At 39.9% G+C, this 26,471-nt stretch overlaps 1 pseudogene across 1 annotated transcript in view; it reads right to left on the reverse strand.

Annotated features, from left to right (window-relative positions):
* Nucleotides 1-1,102: 1,102 nt before the first annotated feature.
* Nucleotides 1,103-26,471, reverse strand: part of LOC309626842 (riboflavin kinase pseudogene) — a 164,886-nt pseudogene continuing 139,517 nt past the window's right edge. The window contains exon 2 of the transcript XR_014249435.1: nucleotides 1,103-2,239. The product of XR_014249435.1 is annotated as a riboflavin kinase pseudogene (transcript). The remainder of the gene's footprint in view (nucleotides 2,240-26,471) is intronic.

The raw sequence follows: 26,471 nt of genomic DNA on the forward strand, positions 1-26,471 counted from the left end.
GTTGCTGCGCACAGGCTTTCTCTAGTTGCAGTGAGCGGGGGCTACTCTTCATTGTGGTGCGTTGGCTTCTCCTTGCGGTGGCTTCTCTTGTTACGGAGCATGGGCTCTAGGCGCACGGGCTTCAGTAGTTGTGGCTCATGGGCTCCGTAGTTGTGGCTCACGGGCTCTAGAGCACAGGCTCAGTAGTTGTGGCGCACGGGCTTAGCTGCTCCGCAGCATGTGGGATCTTCCTGGACCAGGGATCAAACCTGTGTCCCCTGCATTGGCAGGCGGATTCTTAACCACTGCACCACCAGGGAAGTCCCGTGGGTTGGAAATCTTTTATCTAATCCTACACCTCCCAACCTGTGAAGGAACAGCTCACCTAGGGAAAAAGAGGAAGATACCCACTAACTGGAAGGAATGAGGACTGGAGATTAGGGCAGGTGAGGACAGTCAGCAACCTCTGACCCCCACCATAGCCTCTGCAGGCATAAAAACACCAATGACCAACCCAATAACGCAGGTCACAGCTGTGATCCCTGACCTGCCTTTGATACTGTGGGCCTCACTAGGCAAAGAGATGTAGTGGTACCCAAATCACCCCTGCCTGCAATAATCATTAATTTTTCAGCTGAGAGGTATAGCCTCCCAATACACAGCCTCTGGATTTGGCATCCGCCCTATACCCCCAGGCTGCTACAAGTACACACTGGCAAAGGAAAAATAAACTTCCCCCTTTGGCTAGGAGATTTGAAGTAGAAAACACACAGAATCTGACAACACTCACCTCAGCCCCCAGTACTAGAAAAGCATAAAACTCCTTTGGAAAGGACAAGCACAAGGAGGAAAAAAAAAAAAAAAAATCACTGGAAACAGACAAACTTTCTGAAGCTCACAAAATGAGGAACCACACTGAGAAATCAATGCTAACGTCTTCTTATGAAAATTACTGCAAGAAAAAACAATTTAGAAACTTTCTAACTACATTCTCAACATATTCCAAGAGGCTGTTGCATTTATAAAACTAAAACAGGTAGTCACAAAGAGGGAAGGAAAAACTGCTTTGAAGTGAAAAATGCCATTGCTAAACTAAAAAGTGCAATCCAGTAGGTAAACGGTGTTATTAGCATGCGAAGGCAACCCTGGCCTCCTGAAAGACAAAGACCCTTCTGGTTTGCAGAAGGTTTAAGATGTTGGCAACGTCAAGATACACAGAGGCATCAAGGGAGCAGAAAAGGCATTTCAGTTCCAAGGACTAAATATGCACAAATACACATTATAGTTTATGCTTTTACCCAGAGTCATAACTTTCCCAATTTCCAACCATTTTAGCTCCATCTTTTTCCACATCCACAGCAACTGGAAACATTGGCAAGTAAAGCGGGGGTGGGGGGGGGAGTTTATCTGGGTAAGAATGCTTCATTTGATCCTTTTTACCCTTTTTTGCACCTTGCCATACATACTATTTGCCAAATAGCACTTCAAAAGATGGATCTGTGATTGTAATGTCTTAGAATCAAGACCTCTAATTACATGCATGCATATAAAATATACACATTAGATTTAAAAAGTGCCACTGTTAGATAAATCCAATATATTATAGGTGGAGGAGGAAGGCGCTCAGTGAATCTGGACTAAGCCAAAGGTTCTTAAAGTAGGGTCTACAGACAGCATCTGTATCACCCGGAAATCTGTTAGAGATGCAAATTATTGAGCCTTACATCAGATTTACTACGTCTGAAATTCCAGAGGGAGGGACCCAGATTTTGTCTTAAGAAGACCTCTAAGTGATTCTGATGCGCACTAAAGCTTGAGAACTACTGCCCTCATCACACACACACACAAATAGGCTAGCAAAAGGCGTTAGAGCAGTGCTTCTCAATACTGGTTACATATTAGCATGACCTGGGGAGTGTTACACATTTCTGATGCCCTCCGATCACTCTGGGAGTGAATTCATACGATTCCAATGTGCCACCAAGTTTGAGAACCAATATTTCTTAAGCAAAAGGGAATCCCAAACGTAAACAGTGGCGCCATGGTAACAACTGGAAAGACATGCTATTGCAGAAGGTATTAATAGAAACAAGAAACAAAGCTAAGCAATAAGATAAGTTAGGATATGAACTGTGCCAAACAAATACAGAAAGATAGCTATAAACTTACCTGACCTGGAGAGCAACTGGAGAGAAATTCAGGCTGAACGGGTGTTTTTGAGCTTCTCTGAACCTTATATTGGGTGCAGAGGGGAGCACACCTGAAAACAATGAAGAAAAAAAAGAGGCATGGAAAACAAATCCAGGAAACCCAACACATCTGTGGTTCCCAAAGTTGTCCGCACCCTGAAATCACCTGGGGAGATTTAAACACTCCTGCTGCCTGTATTCCACCCCCAGAGAATTCCATTTAATTAGACTGAGTGTGACCTAAGCATTGGGCAATTTAAAAGATCCCCAGGTGAATTTAATATGTAAACAAGTTTGGGAATCACTACAATATATGTGGAACAGATATTGCAGAAGAATATGACCAAGCACACAGGAGAGGAGCAAAAATTAGAAGAAACAATAGAAGAAAATGATCCTAAGATGAAGAAAACCTTGTGCGTCATCACCAAAGGGCATCACTGATGCTTAGATAGAATAAGTTAAAAGAAACCAACTCAGATATAGCCTCATAAATTGTTAAATTGCAAGGTCAAAGAAAATATCATGAAGAACCCAGGCAAGGAAAAAAAATCATGTAAATATACAAGAAAAAGGGTCAATGTCTACACAGTTCTAACCACAGATAGTAATATATAAATAGTAACCTGAACACAATAACCAGCCAAATTCTCATCCATGTGTAAAGGCAACCAATGATATTATCTCCATGTACAGAAACCGGGGAGAATTACCAAGAGAGGAAACAATAAAACTGAGAAGTCAAGAATGAGGGATCTTTGCTACAAAAGAATGGGCAATGAGTGATACAACCACTAAACTAATGGGTTCTTAAACTTGGCTGCACATTGGAATCTCTGGGAAGCTTATAAGAGTACCACTGTTTTGCTGCTATGCCAGATATACTGATTTAATTGGTCTAGAGTGGGCCCCCCCCAAAAGTATTTTTAAGTAGTTCCCTAGGTGATTCTAATGTGTAGCTATGGTTGAGGATTACTGTACTAAAACAGTTAATTAAATAATTATCGCTGATAACAATTACTGAAAGAAGATGTATAATGAAAATAATAATTTAATAACAATCTGGCTCTAAACTTCCGTATTATATTTACTCCTTCCTTGGGGAAAATCAATTAAGTTGGTGTATTATTCTACAGTCTGAACACTCTGCCAGAGGGAAGTTCTCAGCCCCCATAAGCATCAACCCTGGCTGTGTGCATACACACATGCCTCAGATGATAGGGAGCAGCTGCTCCCTGCCCCCAGGTGAGGCTCAGAGTCCAGCTGGGATGAGGAAGCGGGGAAGAAGGGAAGTGCAGGAGCTCAGGAGAGAGGTCAGGAATCTCCTGAAGCTATCTGTGCTTTCCTTTGAGTTAGGCTTGATCTGTGAAGGGAAGAGTGTCCTTATATGTGCCACCCTAAGTAATGCCTGAACTCCAATACAGCACACTTGAGAAGCGGGGTGGGGAGTAAATAATCAAAAAGAGATGTTTCATGCAAGGGGCGTGTTGATTTTTAGATAGAACAAATTAAGAAAAATACACTAAGAATGAGAGAACATATACACAGGCAATTCCTTTTCTTTTTGTTTTCAAGTTTGGAATTAGAAAAAAAAATATTTATGGTAATAAAAATTTACTTAGCAAGTGCAACCAAGCCAAAGTGTAGACCAGGGTTTCTCAACTTTGGCCCTATCGACATTCCTGGCCAGATAATTGTTTGTCGTGCGGGCTGTTGTGAGCACTGCAGGATGTTCAGCAGCATCTCGGTTCTCTATGTATAAGATGCCAGAAGCACAACCCTCCCCTCAGTTGTGGCAACCAAAAATGTCTCCAGACATAGCCCGATAACCCCAGGGGAGCAAACTCACCACGGGGTGAACACCAACGGTTTAAACCAGATTTCACTATTCTGTTAGAAAAACTAGCAATTAATTTTCATCCTCTCTGGTTTGTATTAACTATGATCCTGTATTTTTATGTCATTTTATCCTTGACATTGTTAATCAGAGCTAAAAAACTGGTTCAAATATATTCTGAAATAATGGAAAGGTAACCACTAATAGAAAGAAAACCAGACTTTATATAATCTAAGTTACTTAAAATATAAAACAACAAAGTCTCTTTGTCAAGTGACAAGTTATTAAGAGCAGAAAGTTAAAGCAGGGTGGTAGAAGACCAAGCATAACTAGTGAAAATAAATGTGAATGGAGTAAACCTCCCCATTAGAACAGGAAGAACTACAGATCTAGGGTCAAAAATCACAAATTCAACTGTTCAGAAAAAAAAAGTTAGAATTAAAGGGCTATGCAAAATATACTTGGCAAAGCAAACCAAAAGGAAACAAGAACAGTGATATTATTGTCAAAGCTGAAGTTAAAGCTTAAAGCCTTATGGACCCAAAAGGTATATTCACAGTTAATGGCGTTAAAATAATCTTGAACTCAGAAGACAGTAGAATAACGAGCTATTGTTATTTTCTTCTTCCTACATTGCTCTAATTTCTAACTTAAGCTCCTTGAAGGCAGCAGCTGTATTTTATTTATTTTGTATTCAGTGCCACTGTGTCTGCCAAGGAAATCACCCTCATTTATAAATGTTTGTTGGCTAAGTAGATGTGTTTACATGATCCATGGACCCTGATGGAGTTCAATGATTCATTGCATGGGCCTCTATTTCCTCTCTGTAAAATGAGAAATCTCTGCTCTCCCACTTCTATACTGTGATATTTTTATCTCTCCCCACCCATCCCTTTTTTTAATGCTAGTTGCCTAAATTATGCCTCAAAATTAGTGTTAAGCTTATGGGACATGCAGACATTAAGGATCTCCCATATTAAGCAGTTTATATTGAGAAAGTAGTTATTAATCTGAAATGCTATAAGATCCATATTCAGCAAAACTATAAGGTAGTGTTGCTATGAGAACAGTCACGTCAGATGGGATTACATTTTGACAGCTCTTTCCAGCCCCGTATCTTTCAGAGAGAACGTTGCCTTGAAATGGTAGGTGAGGCTGCAAGCTCTGTGAAATTAGCCACACTGTTTTCCATTTTGCTAAGCCCGTCCCTGGCTCATAGTAGGTGCTCAGTAAATGGGTACTGACTGTGAACTAAAAAAAAGCCCCGTGTTTTCATTTACTAGATAGGGCCCTCAAAATGGCATTCTTTTCCTCTAAATTTCTCAATAGCTTTGAAGTGGGTATTTTAAAAATAGAACCTGTATTTGGACAAGAGGACATATGGAACAGTCTTAACGATGCCACTCAGTTTGTCACCACTCAGCTAGAACCACTACACAGGGGAAGCCACAGGAAAGGAAATCAAGACACTCCCAGCAACTGACTGAAGTGTGCACCCATCTCTCACCCAGGCTTCCTGCCTCCTGCCCCGTCAAATTAAATAACACAAAAGAAAAAATATCAGTCTAACAAGGTCTTATTTAATGTTCCAGACTGACTCAAATCCATACTGATCAAGTTCAATGTGAAGGTGGAGCCTGCAGCAATAAGTGAGATCATTCAAATATCTCACCTGTAAAAAAAATAAAACAAAACAGATTCTAACATTGTACAAAAACATTAGGTTGAGGAGAAAACCAATTTTTTTTTTTAAAAAAAGCTACTTTAAAAAGATGTAACCAAGTATTTATGCTTATGATAGATCTGAACATTTCTTTAAAAGAAGAGAAAAGATATTTTTAGGCAAGGAAAAAGAAGGAAATCACTAAGACTTGCCTAAAGCCCTTACTGATTTAGTTGCAAGGTTTAACTTCTGTGTTTCTATGATTTTTTTCTTAATGCAGCTCTAAAAATACCTTTTGTGGATGCTGAGTGTTGCTTTTTATACGTACTCAATCGATGAGTGCCCCATGTATGTGCCTAGCACCGTGCAGAGTATAAGAAGGATGCCCAAGAAATGTGAGTCACAGCCCTATTGTCTAGGAGTGCACAAGTCTGTGCAGAAAAATGGGATTACACATACAAATATGATTAAGATCTAAAATGAGGCAATATCTCATTAAAAGCCAAAATAAGTGATCCAAATAAAGACCACAGAAAAGCAATTCAGGAATAGATTAAAGAATGGATATTTGGAGAAGACAGACCTCTGCCACTTACTATTTCCTTAAGCAAATGTCCAACCCCTTTGTATACATGTTTCCTCAACCATTAAACAAGGAATGTGATACATCTATATCATGAGGCTGTTGTAGGCAACAGGTGTCAACAGCACAGTTAGAAATAAAAGCAAAAATAAACAAATGGGACCCAATCAAACTTATAAGGTTTTGCACAGCAAAGGAAACCATAAAAAAAATGAAAAGAAAACCTACAGACTGGGAGAAAATATTTGCAAATGATGTGACCGACAAGGGCTTAATTTCCAAAATATACAAACAGTTCATACAAATCAATAACAAAAAAACAACCCAATCAAAAAATGGGTGGAAGAGCTAAACAGACATTTGTCCAAAGAAGACATACAGATGATCAATAGGCACATGAAAAGAAGCTAAACATAGCTAATTATTAGAGAAATGCAAATCAAAACTAAAATGAGGTACCACCTCACACCAGTCAGAACGGCTGTCATTAAAAAGTCTACAAATAATTAATTCTGGAGTGGGTGTTGAGAACAGGAAACCCTCCTACATTGTTGGTGGGAATGTAAATTGGTGCAGCCATTATGGAGAACAGTATGGAGGTTCCTCAAAAAACTAAAAATAGAGTTGCCAAATGATCCAGCAATCCTGCTCCTGGCCATATATCGGACAAAACTATAATAACTCGAAAAGATACATGCACCCCTATGTTCATAACAGCGCTATTCACAATAGCCAAGGCATGGAAACAACCTAAATGTCCACTTACAGATTGAGATATATATATATATATATATATATATATGAATATTACTCAGCCATAAAAAAGAATGAAATAATGCCATTTGCAGCTACACAGATGGACTGAGAGATTTTCATACTAAGTGAAGTAATTCAGAAAGAGAAAGACAAATACCATATGATATCACTTATATGTGGAATCTAAAATATGACACAAATGAACGTGTCTACGAAATAGAAACAGACTCATGGACACAGAGAACAGACTTGTGGTTGGCAGGGGGTGGCGCAGGGGAGGGATGGAGTGGGCGTTTGGGATTAGCAGATGCAAACTATTATACACAGAAGGGATAAACAAAAAGGTTTTATTGCATAGTACAGGGAACTGTACAGGGAACTCTATTCAATATCCTGTAATAACCTACAATGGAAAATTTAAAAGTAAAAAGAATATATATACAAGACAAACAGAATTAAACAATACTTAAAAGAAAAAACAAAGAGTTGGCTATTGGAATTAAAAGAAGGGAGGATCTATGTACATCTACATGAGCCAAAAGACCTAGTAGAGGAGATATGGCCTGTAAGATGGCAGAATTAGCTAGGTGGAGAAAAGGTGAGCTTTGGCATATCATTTACCTTTTCTGGGTCTCAGTTTTCTCAGCAAGGTAACACATGTAATGGTTTCACCACACTGCCTGATTATCTAGTGCTGAGAAACAAGTGACCCCAGAACTTGGTGGCTTAAAACACTTATTTTTCTCAGTAGCTGCAATTTGGGCAACACTTGGTGGGGACAGCTGTTTCTATTCCACTCGGCATCAACGGGGGCAGCCTGAAGCCTGGGGGCTGGAATCATCTTAAGGTGGTTGATCCTGGCTGGGGTCTTAGCTGGAGCTATTGGCTGGAACACCTACATGTTGCCTCTCCATGTGGCTCATGCTTTCTCACAGCTGGTGGCTGGATTCCAAAGGTAAATATGCAAAGAGTGAGAAAATGTACCCTTTCCTATGATCTAGCCTCAGAAGTCACATGACATCATTTCCCTCATATTTTATTGTTTGGAGCCCTTGCAGGTTCACAAGGAGGGAAAACTGACATCACTTCTAGATGGGGAGTGGGCAAGGATCCAAAAGAATATGTGATACCAGAAATATTACTGCAGCTATTTTGGGGAAATACAGTGTGCCACACCTACTGTGCTTTCTAAAATGTTTGTAGTCGTTAGTAGCAGCAACAGTAGTAATACTGGAAAGAGGAAGCTTGGTGCAGAATGTCAAGAATTAGTAAGGCATTCAGCAAACATGCATTTATTACGGACATAACTATAAATAAGACACAATCCCTGCCCTCAAGGAATTATGATCACACAAACAATTATAACTCAATATGTTAAATTCTAGAACTGAGAACACGAAAAGCACTGGAGCTAAGAAAATTAAGTTTCTTGGAGATGGGGGAAGCCTTCAGTGACAAGCTGGAGGTTCAGTGACAACCATGGGGTTCAGGAGCTGATCCAGGTTTTCTGGGCCTTGAAGCTTATATGATTTGAGGCTACTCTTTAAGAAAAAGAATGCAAAACTACAAATGCAAAACCAGGTATAGCACCTTTGAAAGGGCCTGTGAAAGTGAGAAGCCCTGACACTTCAGCTTTAGCATGAAGTAAGATCAGCGAGACCTAAATCTGAGTGGAAAGGAAGTGAGGCCAAGAGGGAACTGACAGATTCGAATAAAAGGGAGGGGTCAAGGGACAAAGGGTCTTAGTAAGGCTGAAGAGCCCCAAATAGGGAATAAGATAGTGAAAGAATAGGGGCCATATTTGGAGGGGAGGCAACAGCAGGAAATAAGAATTTATTTACAATTGGATCTGATTTGGAGAGCCTGGAATGGCAGGAAACAAAGTTGGGATTTTATATTGTGAGCAGCTGAAATTCACTGGAAGATTCTGAAAATGAGAGTGAAATGATTTATGAAGTTTAGTGGGTAGAAAGGATTGAAGTGGGGAAAATGCTTTTCATAGACAATCTTTTGATACCTACAAGCTATCTGTCAATGTCCCAGACCAGATAACTGGCATTTAGCTTTATTGCTTCTGCTAAACACATCACTGGATCATTTATAACAGCTAAAAATAGTAAATCAGAGTATTTTAAAACATGGTAATTGTTAAATATATTTTTGGCGTATTTGTTCTTTGGGACATTATTATTCAGTTGTTAAAATCATATTTACAAGAAGTCTTCACAAAATGAGAAAACATTTAAAATTTCAAGTGAAAAAAGCAAGATGCAAAGCTATGTAACTATATATGTGTGTGTATATATATATGCATGTACATATACATGTACTTTTAAGTGATATGTACTTATATATTTGAGTACATATAAAACTACTGTAAGAAAATACGTCAAATATAACAATGATGTCCTTAACTGGTCGCCATGTCGTGAATTTTTTTTACTCTTTTGTTTCTATGTATTTTTAATAACGTACGTGTGTTGATTTAATGATTGGGTACAAAAATTAATTTAAAACATCCTGCTCATTTTTCAAAGTCCATCCCCAAATCCCACCTCCTCGGGAAGACTTCTCTGATGTGTGACCTTTCTCACCCCTCGCCCACACCCCAGACCACAACATGTATTTTCTTCTTTAAAATACATTAGAACTGCTTGTAACTCTCTTGCCACGTAATCGTACTCAGCATTCTGTACCAGCTCCTGTAGTAGCCCCCATAAGAACATAAACCCTATGACAAGGGACTAAGGCTGCAGCCCCATTTCAGTGCCTTGAATATAGTTGGTATTAAATACTTACTGAATTGAATCAGGTTCAGGGTATGTTGGCATTTGTGTAGGACAGAGTGCAAGTTATTCAAGCAACAAGGCATAAGTTGATATTTCCATAAAGGGAAAGTGCAGACAGACCACTTTCCAGTGACCAGTGACCATTCACTTTAAATGATGACAATAATACTGCTAAGGGCTTTGGCATCCGCCATCTCTTTTCAACCTTATAGTTCTGTGAGGGGCAGATATTCTTATCCACAAGATTAAATGAGATGTATATGTAAAGTGCTTATGTGCCTGGCACTAAGTCAGTGAATAAATGTTAACTTTTATTTTCTGTGATTTGCTCAAAAGTCACAGAACTCAACAGTCAGAGTGCTAGGACTAGAACACTTTAGCCCTATCTCCTACTTTTCCACTCTGCCACAATCATAGGCCTGGCAAGCAACTGTCTCTCTTCTCTCCAAGGATTCCTGGGGTGGACCTGCCCCAGCAGCTAACAAGGGTGAAAAGACTCTTGATATCCTGTGCTTTTTAATCAAATGATTCAGTCACTTCTCCAGTGACCCTGATCACCATTATGGCTCCAGAAAGGACAATTAGTCACTGAAAACTGAGGAATATTATCATATATTTAGTATCATCAGCCCACAGACTTTCTAGGAACAAAATGCAGTTCTTCCTAAAATGAATGCATCTTTCATGGCCATTATCCTGATGATAACAGCATTCATTTACTGAATGGCAACTATGGTTCTACCAGGTAACCTACATGGGTTAGCTCCATTTCATTATTACAGATGCCCTATGAGGTATGCATTAGCATCTCCATTTTTCACATGTTCATTGAGGCTCAGAGAAGTCAACTAAATTTTCCAAAGTTTCCAAGCTAGTGAATGGCACAGCTAGGTCTGGCTGGCTGCAAAGACCATGCTTCTTTCACTTTGCCATACAGTACGTAATCAACAAATACACTACAGCAATGATGATATAGTAGGCTATCAATAAAAACCACATACTAATAATAATATAGTAGGTGATTTAAGAATATGGGTTGAGGAAAATAACTGTCATCTTCAGGTCATCACTTATTTTGCCATCTTCAGGTAGTGTGGATGAGAGAAGAGGAGAGAATGGTGAAATACATTCTTGTCCCATAAAACTGTTCTTATTTATTTACCTTCTACCAGAGTCAAAATAAGCATCAAAACCCAGAAACCTCAGTCAATCCAAGCCTAGTTTAACCTTAATTCCTCCCCAGGCCCTTCAAGTGGACGATGCACATCACCAGCCCTTCCTTTTGCAGAACTTGACCTTCCATTCCCCTCCCTTTCCTAGCCTTTCTGCCTGTGCCCTGCTGGCACAGCGGCCGCCACTGCAGGCACATCCACAAAAGGTGAGTGAACACACTCGGAATGAACAAGAAGCCTAGGGGACAAGGTCAGGGCCTGTGTATCCGTCAGCCTTGAGGCAATGGGAGCAAAAGTGGAAATTGCTGAGTGGAGGAGAAGCCCGTGGTTTTTGGAAACTCAGCTTGGTTGATTGATGTTGCGTTCCCTTCTCTTTTGGGAGGTAGTGGGCAGAATAATCACGCTGCTCCCCAAAGCTGAAAGTTTGGGTTTTCTCCTTTTGTGCAGGCTGCAATGCTGTTTCTACCACCTGCCAAGGGCCAGCTGCCAGCTCCTTTGGGAAGCATTGTTTCGTTTTAAAGCAGGGGTGGAGGGAAGATGGAGCGACTCTGGCTCTTTCTTTCCAGAGAGCATTTTGTTCCTTCGGCTGTCAGGAAGCCTTTGTACAGACAGGTCTTTATTCCCAGGGCAGAAGAACTGGAGACAAGCATTAGACATTTGCCAATTCTTGATCACTTTCCTCACCCTTTATACTTTGTTCTCTTGAAATTTGTTTAGACCATGTCTTTTTCTTGAAAGGCTTTGAGACCTTTTTCAAAATAAGGTTTATCTACAGTAAGGCTATAAAATAGGAACAGAGAAGAGGAAGCCCAAGTCAAAGGGTGAGGCAGCCATACATATTTTAAATGTAAAGATAAGCAAAGCTGCTACGATTAAGCTTTAAAAATTAAGCTTTGTAATTAAAGCTAAAAATTAAGCTTTTAAAATTGTCTCTGAGATGCCTGCCAGATAGGATGAGAAGGGAAACATAGCACGTTATATAACTGTCAGACTAGGATCAAAGAGGAATTTGATGTTAAATTGCCACTTTGGGCATCTGTTTATACCTGCCTTGAAATTGTCCAGGCCACAATCATTATGGCCGTTTTTATATGAAGACTCGGCAGCTCTGAGGAGCCACTCGGGAGAGTATATTCAAAATTATTTTCTGTGTTGAATCTCGGCCCAGCCAAAGAAGAGATGCACAATCTACTGTTTAGGATCCTCAATTCTCTTAAAACGGTGTTAACTGATCCCCTTTTTCAGTTGGCTGTTTCTCCGAGGGGCACCACACTTAGCTGGCAACATATGAGAATTACACACTTTGTGTTTGATAAGGAGTATGATCTTGAACTTTTTACCACACTGTATCTATCAAGTTTACTAAGGTAAGCAGAATTTATAGAGGAGGCGGGGGTAATTCAAAAGATTTCTCATCTACCTTCTTCTAGATACATAATACCTGCCATGGGATTAAGTCAGGTCAGCTGGGAAGTGAATGATTTCTGTGGTACTATTTAATGGCCTCTCCCTAACACCCTCTCAGGGTCTTCTCTGAATTGCTTAAATATTTTTACTGAGTCACCCCCTGGTGTGATACCATCATCCTGTAATGAGAGATGATCAAAAAAAAAAAAAAAAGCCCCTTAAATTTATTGCCATATCTCCCTACAGATATTGAGGCAGTCCTCTGACCAAGAAGCCTTGAGAGAAATGAATCTCCTACACCAGGAATCGGTGCCCTTCTTCTAAGGAACCAGCATGCTCTCATATTTTGGATGCAGACAGGTAGGACTGATCTGATTTTCCTTTTAGAATCAGCTGATTCGAAGCTTAGAGCTGAATCTGGTCCCCAAGTCAGAAAGTGTATAGGACTTCATCGCTTATTCATGCTTGAATAAGCCTCAGCGCTGAAGCCTTGGACGAGGCTACTAGAGTTCTCACTTTGCCTCACCTTAAATTAACATGTCTTTAATTTTGAGAATTTTCTTTATTTCATTACACTGTCATTAGTTCTTGCTGGAACAAGGTGGGATTAATAAGCACACTTTTTTTTTTTAATGTCTTTACTGGAGTATAATTGCTTTACAATGGTGTGTTAGTTTCTGCTGTATAACAAAGTGAATCAGCTATACATATACATATATCCCCATATCTCCTCCCTCTTGCGTGTCCCTTCCACCCTCCCTATCCCATCCCTCTAGGTGGTCACAAAGCACCGAGCTGATCTCCCTGTGCTATGCGGCTGCTTCCCACTAGCTACTTGTTTTACATTTGGTAGTGTATATATGTCCATGTCACTCTCTCACTTCGTCCCAGCTTACCCTTCCCCCTCCCTGTGTCCTCAAGTCCATTCTCTACATCTGTGTCTTTATTCTTGTCCTGCCCCTAGGTTCTTCAGAACCTTTTTTTTTTAGATTCCATATATATGTGTTAGCATACGGTATTTGTTTTTCTCTTTCTGACTTACTTCACTCTGTATGACAGTCTCTAGGTCCATCCACCTCACTGCACATAATTCAATTTTGTTTCTTTTTATGGCTGAGTAATATTCCATTGTATATATGTGCCACATCTTCTTTATCCATTCATCTGTCGATGGACACTTAGGTTGAATAAGCACACTTCTTAAAAGAAAGTAAGGAGCATACTGATTCCTCAAGGGAGACAAAGGTTTTGCTGGCACTAAACTCTGAAAGAAATACGTAAAATGGGGATGTGACTTAGAGGCTACTGAATGGTAGAATGGACAAGGTCCTCAATGATAATTTTATAACAAGTACAGAAACTGCATTTGGACCACTTTTTTTTTCATTTTAAAATAAATCTTTGACAAAAGTTAAAGACCTAGGAAGTTGCTCAGTGCCCATCTATAGCAAAATGGATAAATTGTGATATATCCCACAAGGGAATACTATACAACAATAACAACAAATGACCTACAACTACATACAACAATATAGATAAATCTCACAGAGGTAATGTTGAAGTAAAGAAGGCAGATACAAAAGAGCATATATATGTGATTCCCTTGACATAAAGTTCAAGGTCAATTAGAGCATTTATGGCGTTAAAGGCAGGATAATTGCTTCCCCTGGTGGTGGTAGGCCCTGGAAGGGGGCACAAAGGGGGCTCTGACAACTGGTTTGTTTCTTGTTCTGGATGCTGGTTGCTTAGGTACATTTACCTTGTGAAAATTAACCAAACGATGACATGATTTGAGTACTTTCATTATATGTTGTACTTCAATAAAAAAACAAAAACCAAAAAAAGATGAAGAGGACCTACACTAAGTGAGGAGTACATTGAACAGCCTCAGTTTTGGAAATGGCCATGAATCTGATTTCAGCTTCAGCTTTCAAAAGTCCAAATAACCAAATGCCTACTTCACAGTCATTTCTGGCTTCCCTGAACTTATGCATGATCAATGATCATATGACCATAACCATTATCTCTTATTATTACATTTTAATAATGTCAGCAATATGAATGAGGTGTGTCATTTGATTTTATTGTTATTTTCAAACATAGGAAAGCATTCTAGTTGTATTAAGAAAAATCTCCTCATGCAGTTTATAAGTTGAATATTATTAGTCAGTTAGTGCATGATGCATATTTATTATTGCAAGAGTAAAATGCTATAACAATTAATGGTGTACAAAGTTTTTTTTTTTGGTACCAAAAACAATATCAGCTTTCAAATGGTTAAATAAATAGAAAAATAAGTTGACAAATAAATGCTAAGAGACAATGTTAGCTAGTTAATGTACATCCTTTTTGAGCCAACAAAGTATTTAAATATAGAAATTTAAATAACAATGCAAGGTGGAATAATAGAGATTCAGTTGTATCATATTTCTAATCCTTGTAGAATTGTTTGGTGTATTAGCATCCATTACATTAAAAAACCTTTAAGGAATGTATTTAAATTGTCGTTACTTAATTCCATTTAGGCCAAGAGTCTTTAAGAAAAAGTCTTATTTGGGAATTCTTCACATTTTGTGAGGACAAATTAAAAACAGAATGTCAAATTCACCATAGCAAAATTTCATGAGGAGGAAAAGCTCCAAAATCTTGTATAATAACCTTCACAATAAATTATCTTTGGTTCAGACAAAGTAAAAAATAAAAAGAATATGAAGAAAAGAGGAAATCATTAGACACAAATGAGGAACCCAAACAGATTTTATTCTCACCAAACTTCAACAAAACAACTGACTCGATAAGACTATTTTAGGAAGACAATCCTTATATTTTTATCCTCCTATAGAAGCTGAACTTTTTAAAAAGCTTGTTAAAATTATGCTATACTGTATACTAGTAAGTACATAGCATTTTCATTATTTAAAATAAAAGTTTTTTAGATGTGTCCTAAAAACAAAGTTCCTTCCAGAACACATGCTACTGAAAACCTTTTATTCTGAACTACATTCTGTTGTGTACATGAGTCTTGTGATGTTATTAAATATGTCAGTTTAAAGTGAATCTCTATGTAGTACTAGAAGCTCCTGCACTATAATGACAGACCTTTAATATTTGACTACTAAAATTTTAATAATAAAATTGTCATTGCACAGCAAAGGAAACCATAAACAAAATGAAAAGGCCACCTACAGAATAGGAGAAAACATTTGCAAATCAGATATCTGATAAGGGGTTAATATCCAAAATACATAAAGAACACATACAACTCAATAGCAAAAGACAATTTGATTAAAAAATGGGCAGAGGAACAGAACAGAACAGACACTTTTCCAAAGAAGACAATCCAAATGGCCAAGAGGTACATGAAAAGATGCTCAATACCACTAATCATCAGGAAAATGCAAATCCAACTGCAGTGAGATATCACTCACACATGCTGGAATGGCTATTGTCAAAAGGACACGAAATAACAAGTGCTGGCGAGGATGTGGAGAAAAGAGAACCTCCGTGCATTGTTGGTGGGAATGTAAATTGGTGTAGCCACTACGGAAAACAGTATAGGCGTTCCTCAAAAAATTAAAAATAGAGCTACCATATGATCCAGCAATTCCACTTCCGTATCTATACCCAAAGGAAACAAAATCATTGTCTTGAAAAGATATCTGCAACCTCACGTTCACTGCAACATTATTTATAATAGCCAAGACATGGAAGCAACGTAAGTATCCATCGATGGATAAATAGATAAAGAAGTTGTGGTATGTATATACATAGTGGAATATTATTCGGCCATAAAAGAGAAGGAAATCTTGCCTTTTATAACAACGTGGATAGACCTTGAGGGCATTATGATAATGAAATAAGTCAGACAGAGAAAGACATATGCTGTATGATCCCACTTGTATGTAGAATCTAAAAATAAGAAACTTATGAAAACAGAGAACAGACAGCTGTTACCAGAGGCAGGGGTTGGTAGAGGGCAAAATGTACAAACGTCCAGTTATAAGATAAATAAGTTCTGGAGGTGAAATGCACAGCATGGTGACTATAGCTAACAATCTGTATTGTATATTTGAAAGTTGCTAAGAGAGTAGATCTTAAAAGTTCTCATCATAAAAAAGAATTGTAATTTTGTGAAGTAACTAACTATATTAACTAAACTTATTGTGGTAATCATTTCACAATACATACATATACCAAATTATTATGTGGTACACCTCAGAATAATACAATGTGATATGTCAATTATATATGTCAATTATATCTCAACAAAACTGGAAAAGTGTCACAATGATTAATTTTTAAATAATATAGCAGATTCATTCTTATCTCCTAGAGGTTCATTCAACAATAGTGATATTTGTCTTGGAGTACTAATTTTAACACTTGGTCAGTTTTTAACTCATGCAACATTTCTATTTTTATTACACATGTAATTTAAGTACAATGTAGAAAAGTGAATGAGCCTAGGGCTAAGCCTCACGGTCTAAGAATTTGGCCTTCTCCAAGTCTCAACTGAACCCACCTCAGGGCCTTTGCACTCACCGTTTGCTCAGCCTGAAACACTTCTTGCCTAGGTCTTCACATCACGAATGCCTTACGACCATTCAGGTATTAGGTCAAAGTCTCTTTTCTAGAGGCCCACTCTGACATCCTCATGAAAGCAGAAATACGCCCAGCCCAGTTACATTCCGTCCCAAGCCCAGCACTCTGGATTACTTTGTTCCTGTGAGGATTTATTGTTAGTTGAAACTGCTGTATTTTTCCCCCATGTCCTTTTGTCTGTTTCTGCCCAATCAGGGTCCCTGCTCAGATGATGGCAGTGAAAAGAGACGCTTTTCTCCTTCCTCCCTCCTCACTGGTGCACTCAAAGCTTCTGGGCAGCACCTCCCATCACTGTCTAAGTGCCCAACCACCTGCAGGAGGAGGTGTGACACACACAGCTATGAGACCGAACTAGGTAGGCAGCCACCCTGGCTCTACCATCTACCATCTGTGACTCTGGACAAGCTTTTTAACCTTGCTTAGCTTACTTGAGAGGCTAATTTTTAAAAAGCTGTGTTTTATTTCTTAAGCTGTGTGGTTAGGTATAAAGCTGTTTTAAATTTTTATATACATATATATAATTAATATTATTTCCATGTATTTAATATTTAATTTTAAAAGTATGTGAAGCACTAGTACAAAACACATAAAACACAAAGGTTAGCTTCCTTCCTACCCCCTTTGCCTCCATACTTTTTGGAACATACTATTTTCCTTGTCCAAAATGCCTCTTGCCTTCCAAGGCACTTTTCTATCTGGAAGTTCCTATTCATCCTTTTATTTCTCTTAAAGGAAGCCTTCCCCACCCCAATGGCAAAGTTCATTGCTCCTTATCTCCTCAAACCATGAATATGCTATATGGACCTATAAATGTTGCTTGCCTACTCATCTAACCCTACCCACCTGTAAGCTCATTCAGAGTGTAAAATACAGCTCATGCATCTCCTTAGCCTCAGCACCTATCCCAGTCTCCTTTATATAGGAAAAACTCGGCACTTACTACATTAATAAGTTAATGCACTGATAACTAAGCACGTAATCTTGGACAAATTACTGAATCTCTCTGTACTGTACCTCAGCTGCTTCCTTTGTAAAATGAGGACATTATTAACCATATTATAGGACTGTCAGGAAGAATAACTACAAAAGCTCCATGAGGGCAGGGACTTACGTTTTTTGTTCACTGCTGAATCCCCAATGCCTAAAACAATGCCTGACACACAGGAGGCACTCAGTATTTCTAGCCTGACCCAAGCGCCACAGTCCATGCAGAGTGCTTGGCATACCGCCTGACCTACGGGCGGTCAATAAATGTTAGCTATTATTAGTAAATTTCTATTCCGGTCAGGGTCTACCTCACTGAACACACATCGAGGCTGGAAAATGATCAGACACTCTTTTAAGATGACATTTTCCTCGTCATGTAGCTATTCCCTTAATCACCCGCACCGAGCCCTCCCTCCTTCCCAGACCCTCCCTGCCAACCTCAGTTCCCAGGAAGCACGGGGTCTCTTCTGAACTGCTACGGTCTGCATTGTTAGGGATCCTTGCTGGACCCTGGTCATGCTGAGTCCCCAACTAGCCTGTGAACCCCCTGAGGTGCCTTCTGTCACCCCCTCAACAATACAGAGGGACTGATGGTTGGTCCACCTACTTAGTGAGCCGGGCCTTTAATACACCCTCCCCCTGCACACATATCCCTATCTTCAATCTCTCTTTACCCCTGTCTCGACTCCTTCACCTCCTTGCAAAAGTCTGCCCATCATTTACCAGATTCCATCTTTGGGGCATGGTTCAGTTCAATCCGTTTTAAGTTCCCCTAGGCATTTCTCACCCCACACTCCCCTTCGACACCATGGAAAGCCCGAGATCCCGCGAGATTTGGCTTCCGCTCAAAGAAGCGGTCAGGGCTGCCTGATTCCACCGTTCTCTAAGCAGGCCCTGAGGCTCGGTGCATCCGAGCCCATCACCACAAAGCACACCCTTCCTGCTTCTCCTGCCCCCTGTTTGCCTTTCTGGGAAACCCCATACTCCACCCACCCGGCCCAGGCCGCAGCCCACAGGTGTCCTCCTTGGTGTTTTGTAGAAGAGAGAATATTTCATGAGTGAGGGGACTGCGTGAAGGGCCCAACTCCCCAATTGCTTAAGGTTCTGAAAGAGAGAGTACTGACCTGAGGCTGCTCTTCAGGAGATAAGCTCGAGGGGCCGGCAGTGATGGTCACCGGGTATAAATTTTAGATGCCTGCAGCTGCTGAGACGAACTGCCGGCCCCAACGATGTACAATGGAACAGTGCGAGCGAGTTGTGGCGGCCGTGGACCTTGGCAGGTATCAGATAGGGGCCCCGGGGTCCCGCTCTAGAAGCCTCCGCTGCCCGGGTGCTTGGCGCTTCTGAAGGCTAGAGATTTGGGACCGCGCATGCGCAGTTCACTGGCGCAGTGCAGCCTGGGGCGGTCCCTCTTCCGCGCAGCCTTTGGACCAAAGCCGTTCCCCTCACCTGTGGGATCCCCTGGAGCCAGGAAGTGCTGCACTGTGACTGGGGGGTCGGGTGGGGTTTGCGTGATAGGTGGTGTGATTTAGACTTAACCAACTTCCGAGGGGTAGAGGATAACCCAGGTGACTAAGACAAAGTTCTTGTGGTTCAGGAGCAGGGAGAAGTAAAAGATGCCTTCCCTGCCATTCATATTTGTCTCATCCTTCAGAGTCCCCTAAGGAAATGCCGCCCTCCAGGAAGCTTCTTCCAGGGAAGTGGCTTCCAGGGAAGCCACTCTGTTTTGAGTATCCCTTTGTACGACTCCCCCTCAGGGGCTGTGTATTGCAGGAGAGGAGGGATCGAGGGAAGGGGGAGCACCGTTGGATTCAGCACTTGTGCCTGGGGTGCCCTGAGTAAACAGGCTTTCCCTGAGGGCCTCAGAGTGCTGGAGAATTCTTAGCATCTGCGTCTCCCAGGAGCTCCTGGCATGCAACTGACACTTGATGACTGTTTGTAACTAAGCAACTTATGCAAATTTTATTCTTTTCTTAGTATTAAACTGTTTCTCCAGGGATTGGAGAGCCCCTCCAAGTCCTGGACTGTTGCAAGGGGATATTAAAGGTCTGCTCAGTTAAAGAAGCAGTAAGCACTGCTTCAGAAAATCCTCCCAGCCCAGCCTGGAAAAATCCTAAGACTCAGGGACAGTTTCCTGTTCCTGTCTCTCCTGTACACATTCAAAGTGCCAGCTCTCACAGCTAGATTCCTAACTCTGTGATTTATGATCTGTTTGGCCTTGGGAAAGTTAAGTCAACTCTCTGAGCCTTGGTTCTCTCATCTGTAAAATGGAGGTTAATTTACCTTTTGTGGGTGTTGTGAGGATTAGAATTGATGTTTTTAACAGTGCTACAATTAATATAGTAAGAATTATAATGCATATAGCCTTTACTTTGTGCTCGGCACTGTTCTAAATGCTTTACATGTGAAGGGGATCAGGATATGCCACCCCCAAATATGCCACTTTGGCATAATGATTATTTTGAGCTGAAGGCAATTGAGAATCAGCAGATGCAGAAAGAGTTCTCTGCCCTCCCCTTATTTGTCCAAAATCAAGGCATAACTTTTTAGTTGTGAAGGTGTTTTCCCCACCTCCCTGTACCAGGAAGAGGAGAATGACTCTTATCACTGGAGATGAAGAGTCGACACAGATGTGAGTTTGCATACACAGAGCCTACTAAAATAACCCGTATCTTCCATTAGCTCCCCCATATTTCCCCATTTATTTCACCTCCCCATCATGTATCATCCCCTGAAGCCCAACCTCCCCTCCTTTGTAAAAATGGTCTGTAAGCCCCCAAGTCTAACCACTTTTTTGTTTCATATCTTTTTTGTGAAACTTTGTGCATGTAAATATTAATAATTATGTGTGCCTTTTCTCCTGTTAATCTGTCTTTTGTTAATTTAATTCACAGGTCCCGGTTTCCGAACATAAAAGGGTAGAGGAAAAGGTTTTCCTCTTCAACACATGAATTCACTCATTTAATGCTCCTAACAACCCTCTGAGGTAAGTGATCTTATCCTGATTTTACAAAGGAGGAAACAGACACACAAAGAGGTCATGTAACCTGCCCAAGATTGCGTGGCTCATTAGTTATGGAGTTTGTGAGATCCAAATTGCTCAGGCATTCTGATTCCGTGGGCCATGCTCTTAGCCTCTGCTTAATAAACAGTAGTTTTTACATTAGCTAACAATAAGCTGTAGTTATTCTCATGGTTAAAAATCTATAATTCTCTACCTTAAAGAAATACTCTGAAGATAGCCCTTTCTATTCTTCAATTGAAAAATATTTGAAGCTGGGAAAAAAGACATAGTTTATTCAAAGGTGATGCTGCAGGAAAAACATGGACATTACTGTGTAGAATGTTCAGGACCCTGAAATATTATGTGCAAACCTCAGGCTTCCCATTAAGCTATTTCCTAGAAGATTAAGTTCCAGCATAAAATACTAACTAGAACATGCACTTCTGCCTCAACAATATTCATTTTAAAACTTCCAATTTAAATAAAACATTTTAACTCCAGCTTTTCATCCCATAGCTTGTCTTAACGTCCCCAAAGCCTTCATGCAAATCCACTTTACTTTTCCATCACAAATTGTGGAGCTATTGTTTTCCTGGAATTGAAGAGAGAATTTATTCAAATTTGACCTAAAGCTATAGATAATAAGCCACTGAAAACAGTTCCCCCAGACACACAACTATGTCCCTACCCAATATAGTAGCCCCAAAGGAATTCTTATGGCCTAGTTATATCATCTGGGGATGGGGGTGAGGGTATTCAAACCGAATATGCTGACACTGCACTAACTATATACCAGGTACCCTGTAATGGCACCTTTGGACAACACAGAAAATGATTGTGTTCCAAGGATGGGCTGTAATGAGAAGGGAGGGTACAGAGAGCCACAGGCGGCATTGTTTCCAATCTAACAACACAACTGGGGGCAGGGGCAGACGTGTACTTGTTTTCAAAATAATAAATACTGTTGTTTTTGCACAAGGCTTTTGAGGAGAGCATGAAGTTTGAAGAGCCAACCAGCATTAGTAGATTTCTAGTTCCCTTACAAAGGTAGAAGTAGGCAGAGCAGCCTGACCAATGGAATTCTGTATGGCACTTGTTGGTCACTGATAAATTTTCTACCAAGTTTACAGATTTCCTCTTCACTGAAGCTCTATTACTTGGGCAAATGACTGGGCCTCTTTCAGCCTCAGTTTCTCTATCTGTTAAATGGGGATGAATTATAACAGGTAACTCATAGGTTATTGTGATACACACACATACGTACATAATATTTTTATGTTGTTAGATAGATAGAAAGAAAGAAAAATAGAACCTTCACAGTACCTGGATCATAGTAAATGAATAATAAATGTTAGCTTCCCCTTATGTCTCCCAAGTTCCCCCTAATTTGATGGAAAAGAAAAAGTGAAATCATCCCATTTGGAATGAAAATGAAACCCAACCTTTCATGTGCTCTATGAAGACAAGATCCATTCAGACAACAGAAAGAGCTCAAAGCCGAGCAGCATCACTCTATAATCCTTTACAGGATGATGACACTTGGCTGATTTGTCAAAAATCCTGCTACATATCCACACTGGGTGCTTCTAATGAATGTCAGATTTTAAGAATCAACGACATTGACATTACTCCATGGAGCAAAGACTGACGGCCCAACTTATAAATTCCCTGACGCATGTATTAGCAAGGAGGCAAGATAAGTTTTCTGTTCACTGGTCTTGTTCTGCTGTCAAATTCTGGGGGACTTGCATTTCAAGCAATATACCTAATCTCTTTAAATTAAATTATCTTCCTTTCACCAGCCAGAAATTTTTTTAGAAGAATATTATCAACTAAGTGGATCAGAAAATGTGGGTTTAAGTCTTGCTTCCTTGGTGAAATGATATTAAAATGAATGTTATTCCCCAGATAAATGATGTGTTCCAAGGGTCATACACTACAGCTGTTAGAAAGGTTTTTAAAAGAACCTTCAAATCAAAGGAGGAGGCACATATAAAATTAGAGAATTTCCTTCTTCAAAGGAATAGTGGGGGTGTTTTGCTTTTATCAGAACAATGATAACTTCCCCATCTCAATCTGGCTTCTCCATTGATATTATTTAATCACCAATACTATTGAAGTGTTAGGATGTGTGTAAAATATTTTTCTGTGTAAAAAATACTCTCAGCTTACCATTTCATTAAGAAGTTGTTTTTAAACTAAAATCCCACATACCTACCATCAAAAAATGCTAAGCTCTGCCTTTGCCTCATCCTCTTATATGGCCTATTTACTGCATAAAGCTTTTTTATGGTGATGGTCACATATATTGACCCCTCTTTTGGTGTAGTAAATGCTCACTTTGAGTTCCTGCCCAACACATACTTAGACGTTAAAAATTTCCTTGTGATTTCAAAGCTAAAACAATCTAAGCCAAATTTGCCCAAAGTCTTATATCTAGTAGTTGGAACCCAGTCCTCTTGACACTCTATAAGGCCAAGCTGAAATCTGTACTTTTAGCTTTACTTTTAGGCCTTATTACAAAGCCTTCCTCAGTGAAGTCCAGACCAGAGGTCAGCACATTTTTTTTCTATTAAGGATAAGATAGCAAATATTTTAGGCTCTGTGGGCCATATGGTTTCTGTCTCAACTACTCAACTCTGCAGTGCTATGCAAGAGCAGCCAAAGACAGTAAGTAAACGAATGAGTGTGATGTGTTCCAATAAAACTATGTCTTGGTTAGACTCATAACACACATATCATTAGCTCTGTTTATATCTTATCGCCAGGACTAAGTAGTAAATTTGTTAAGAGTACAGAATCATCTTACCCTGCACTGCCAGCCAATCTAAAGTCATGTAATACAATCTCTTTTTTTTTAATATCTTTATTGGAGTATAATTGCTTCACAATGGTGTGTTAGTTTCTGCTGTATGACAAAGTGAATCAGCTATGCATATACATATATCCCCATATCTCCTCCCTCTCGCGTCTCCCTCCACCCTCCCTATCCCACCCCTCTAGGTGGTCACAAAGCACCGAGCTGATCTCCCTGTGCTATGTGGCTGCTTCCCCCTAGCTATCTATTTTACATTTGGTAGTGTATATATGTCCATGTCACAATCTTGACATCAAGTAGTTTCTTAAAAGATACCTGATAATTGATCAAATGAGAGATGGAGGGAGGAATGTATATATACTTCAAGGGGTTCCTCCTGGAGATTTCTAGTTACTAGAATCAGCATTGTGGCTAGATAGCTTTAGTTCTACAAATGATGATACATACAATTCCATGTTCTGAGGAAGCTCTGAGGATCTTGGAATGTTTCACTCCTTTTTCCCCTAATTTACCCAATATCCATTTGATAAGGAGTGTTACTGCTAGTAAATAATTCTAGGAAATTAGATTGCTAGATTAAAATCACCAAATTGTTTTCTTGGTTATAAAATATTAAAAGCACACTTGCTTTTAAGTGAAACTTTCCAGTACTGAAGACTGGGGGGATATAACCCTAAAAGAGATTCCACCATGCTTGAACATGTGGGACTATGGGAAGCCCCTAATGAGCTAAGTCTTTCAAGTAAGATAGAAAGATCACATTTTCATTATACTTGACAGTTCTCTGAGAGTACCCCTTCCTGTTTCCATATTAGCTTGGAGAAAGCATGGGGTTTAATACCTGGCCATAGAGATGCTGTCTCAAAGCCAAAGATACCAAATACACTGTACAGCCTATGAGGACACGTGTCATCTTGTACTTAGAAATTACTGAATAATTACTAAATGGCAGACAGTATTAATTCAGCCACTATCCCTGTTTGTTCAAGAGCTTTCTGTTCTATAATCTAGTCAAGTCTAGACTGCCATTACAAAATGGGCAATGGTTTTCACTCCACAATACAGGTAGAAATGAAATAACCTTGTGAAGGCAGAATTTTTTTCCTTCCTATCAATGAACTTATACATTGGAGATTATAGTGCTCTGGATGGTAATTATTTCTAAAGGCTTCTAATCTATCTTGTGGGAATTTATCCCCTCCAAGGAAGGGGACAAAGCTACCCCTGCACCAGGTCGATAACATAACATGTGACTTCACCGTGACCAAGGAGAACGTGGATGAATTTTGAAGGTGAGATCAACAGCTTTTCAGGAAGAATATGAAATTTTGTATGACTTTAATGAAAACATCAGCCTTCTTTTTTAGGGTAATAACAGAGAAAGTCATGGGTGTGGCAAGAATGACGGGGCCTCCATAGCCCAAAGAGGAAGAGAATCAAGAATAAAGTCAGGGACTGGAATTTGAACATAAGTTTTAGACTAAAATTATTGAGACTAAATGTGGATTTTATGAATGATTTTAAATCTGAAAAAATCTAAAATTTTAATTTTAGTGTGGAAAAAGCATAATATGATTAAGAGATTAGGCTTTAGTTCCAATCAACCTGAGTGAGTCCCAGCTCAGCCCATTCTCAGCTGTGTGACCTCTGGCACACAGAGCACTCTAAGGCTCATTTTATAAGTTAGGTTTTAATCTAAACAAGAGGGATAATCATAGTACTCACCTATGTTATTGTGAGAATAAGCGGAATAATGCATCAGAAGTGCTTGCCCAATGTCTGCAGCACAGTAAAAGCAAACACTCAAGATACGGTAGGTTTTATGGGATACTTGTGACCAGAATGGAGGTAAAGGATACCATAATTCCTGTAACACCAAAAGAGTACATAATACCCAGAGTACCTCCATGAAACTTGACCTGGCTGTGCCTGCCAGCCCTTATTTCTTCTTTTCTCATCATCAACAATCCTCAACCATTCATGCACCAAGATTTTATTGAGCACCGGCTGTATTCCAGGTGCTTTACTAATCAATGATAACAAATTAGACACCTTCTCTCAGCCTAGATACTCTCTAAGTTACTCTCTCGGAGGGAAAGAAAAATATCTAAAAGGCAGAATGTGCAAAGTTCCACAATAGAGGTATGGACACTGAACAAGAGCAGGGTGGAAGAAGGCAAAGAGATCTCATTGGGGGAAATCACAGACAGCTACCTAGAATGGGTAGTGTTTGACTTGGGCACTGAAGGATGGATAGGATTTTTTCTGATGGAGGTGGAAGAGGAAGAAGTGAATTCCAAATTAAAGGTTCAGTTGAGGAAAGAGACAGGGGTGGTCAAGCACTGGGGGTCCACTTAGGGTCTAGTGAGGACTCTAGCTGCACTGGATAATAGGGTGGGTGGGAAGAAGTGTTAGTAGAAGTTGTTGGAAAGCTATGGTGGGGACAGTGCGTGGACCCCAAGTGTCAGGCTGATTCAGAAGAACTTGCCCTCCAAGAGGCATGTTTTCTTTAACAAAACACCCATCAGTGGTCAAGAAGGATGAGGACTAAGATAAAGCTAAAGGTTTGAACATTAGGAAGCCACCAAATGCAGTTTCTATGAACTAATAGGAGCAGAAGCCAAATGCAGTCACTTGAGGAGTTAGAACTTGGTAAGGAAATGTGTTTTGACTTCTTTTCTAAAG

The sequence above is a fragment of the Balaenoptera borealis genome (assembly GCF_965194805.1).
Source record: "Balaenoptera borealis genome assembly, chromosome: 3".
In the NCBI taxonomy this organism is placed as follows: Eukaryota; Metazoa; Chordata; class Mammalia; order Artiodactyla; family Balaenopteridae; genus Balaenoptera; species Balaenoptera borealis.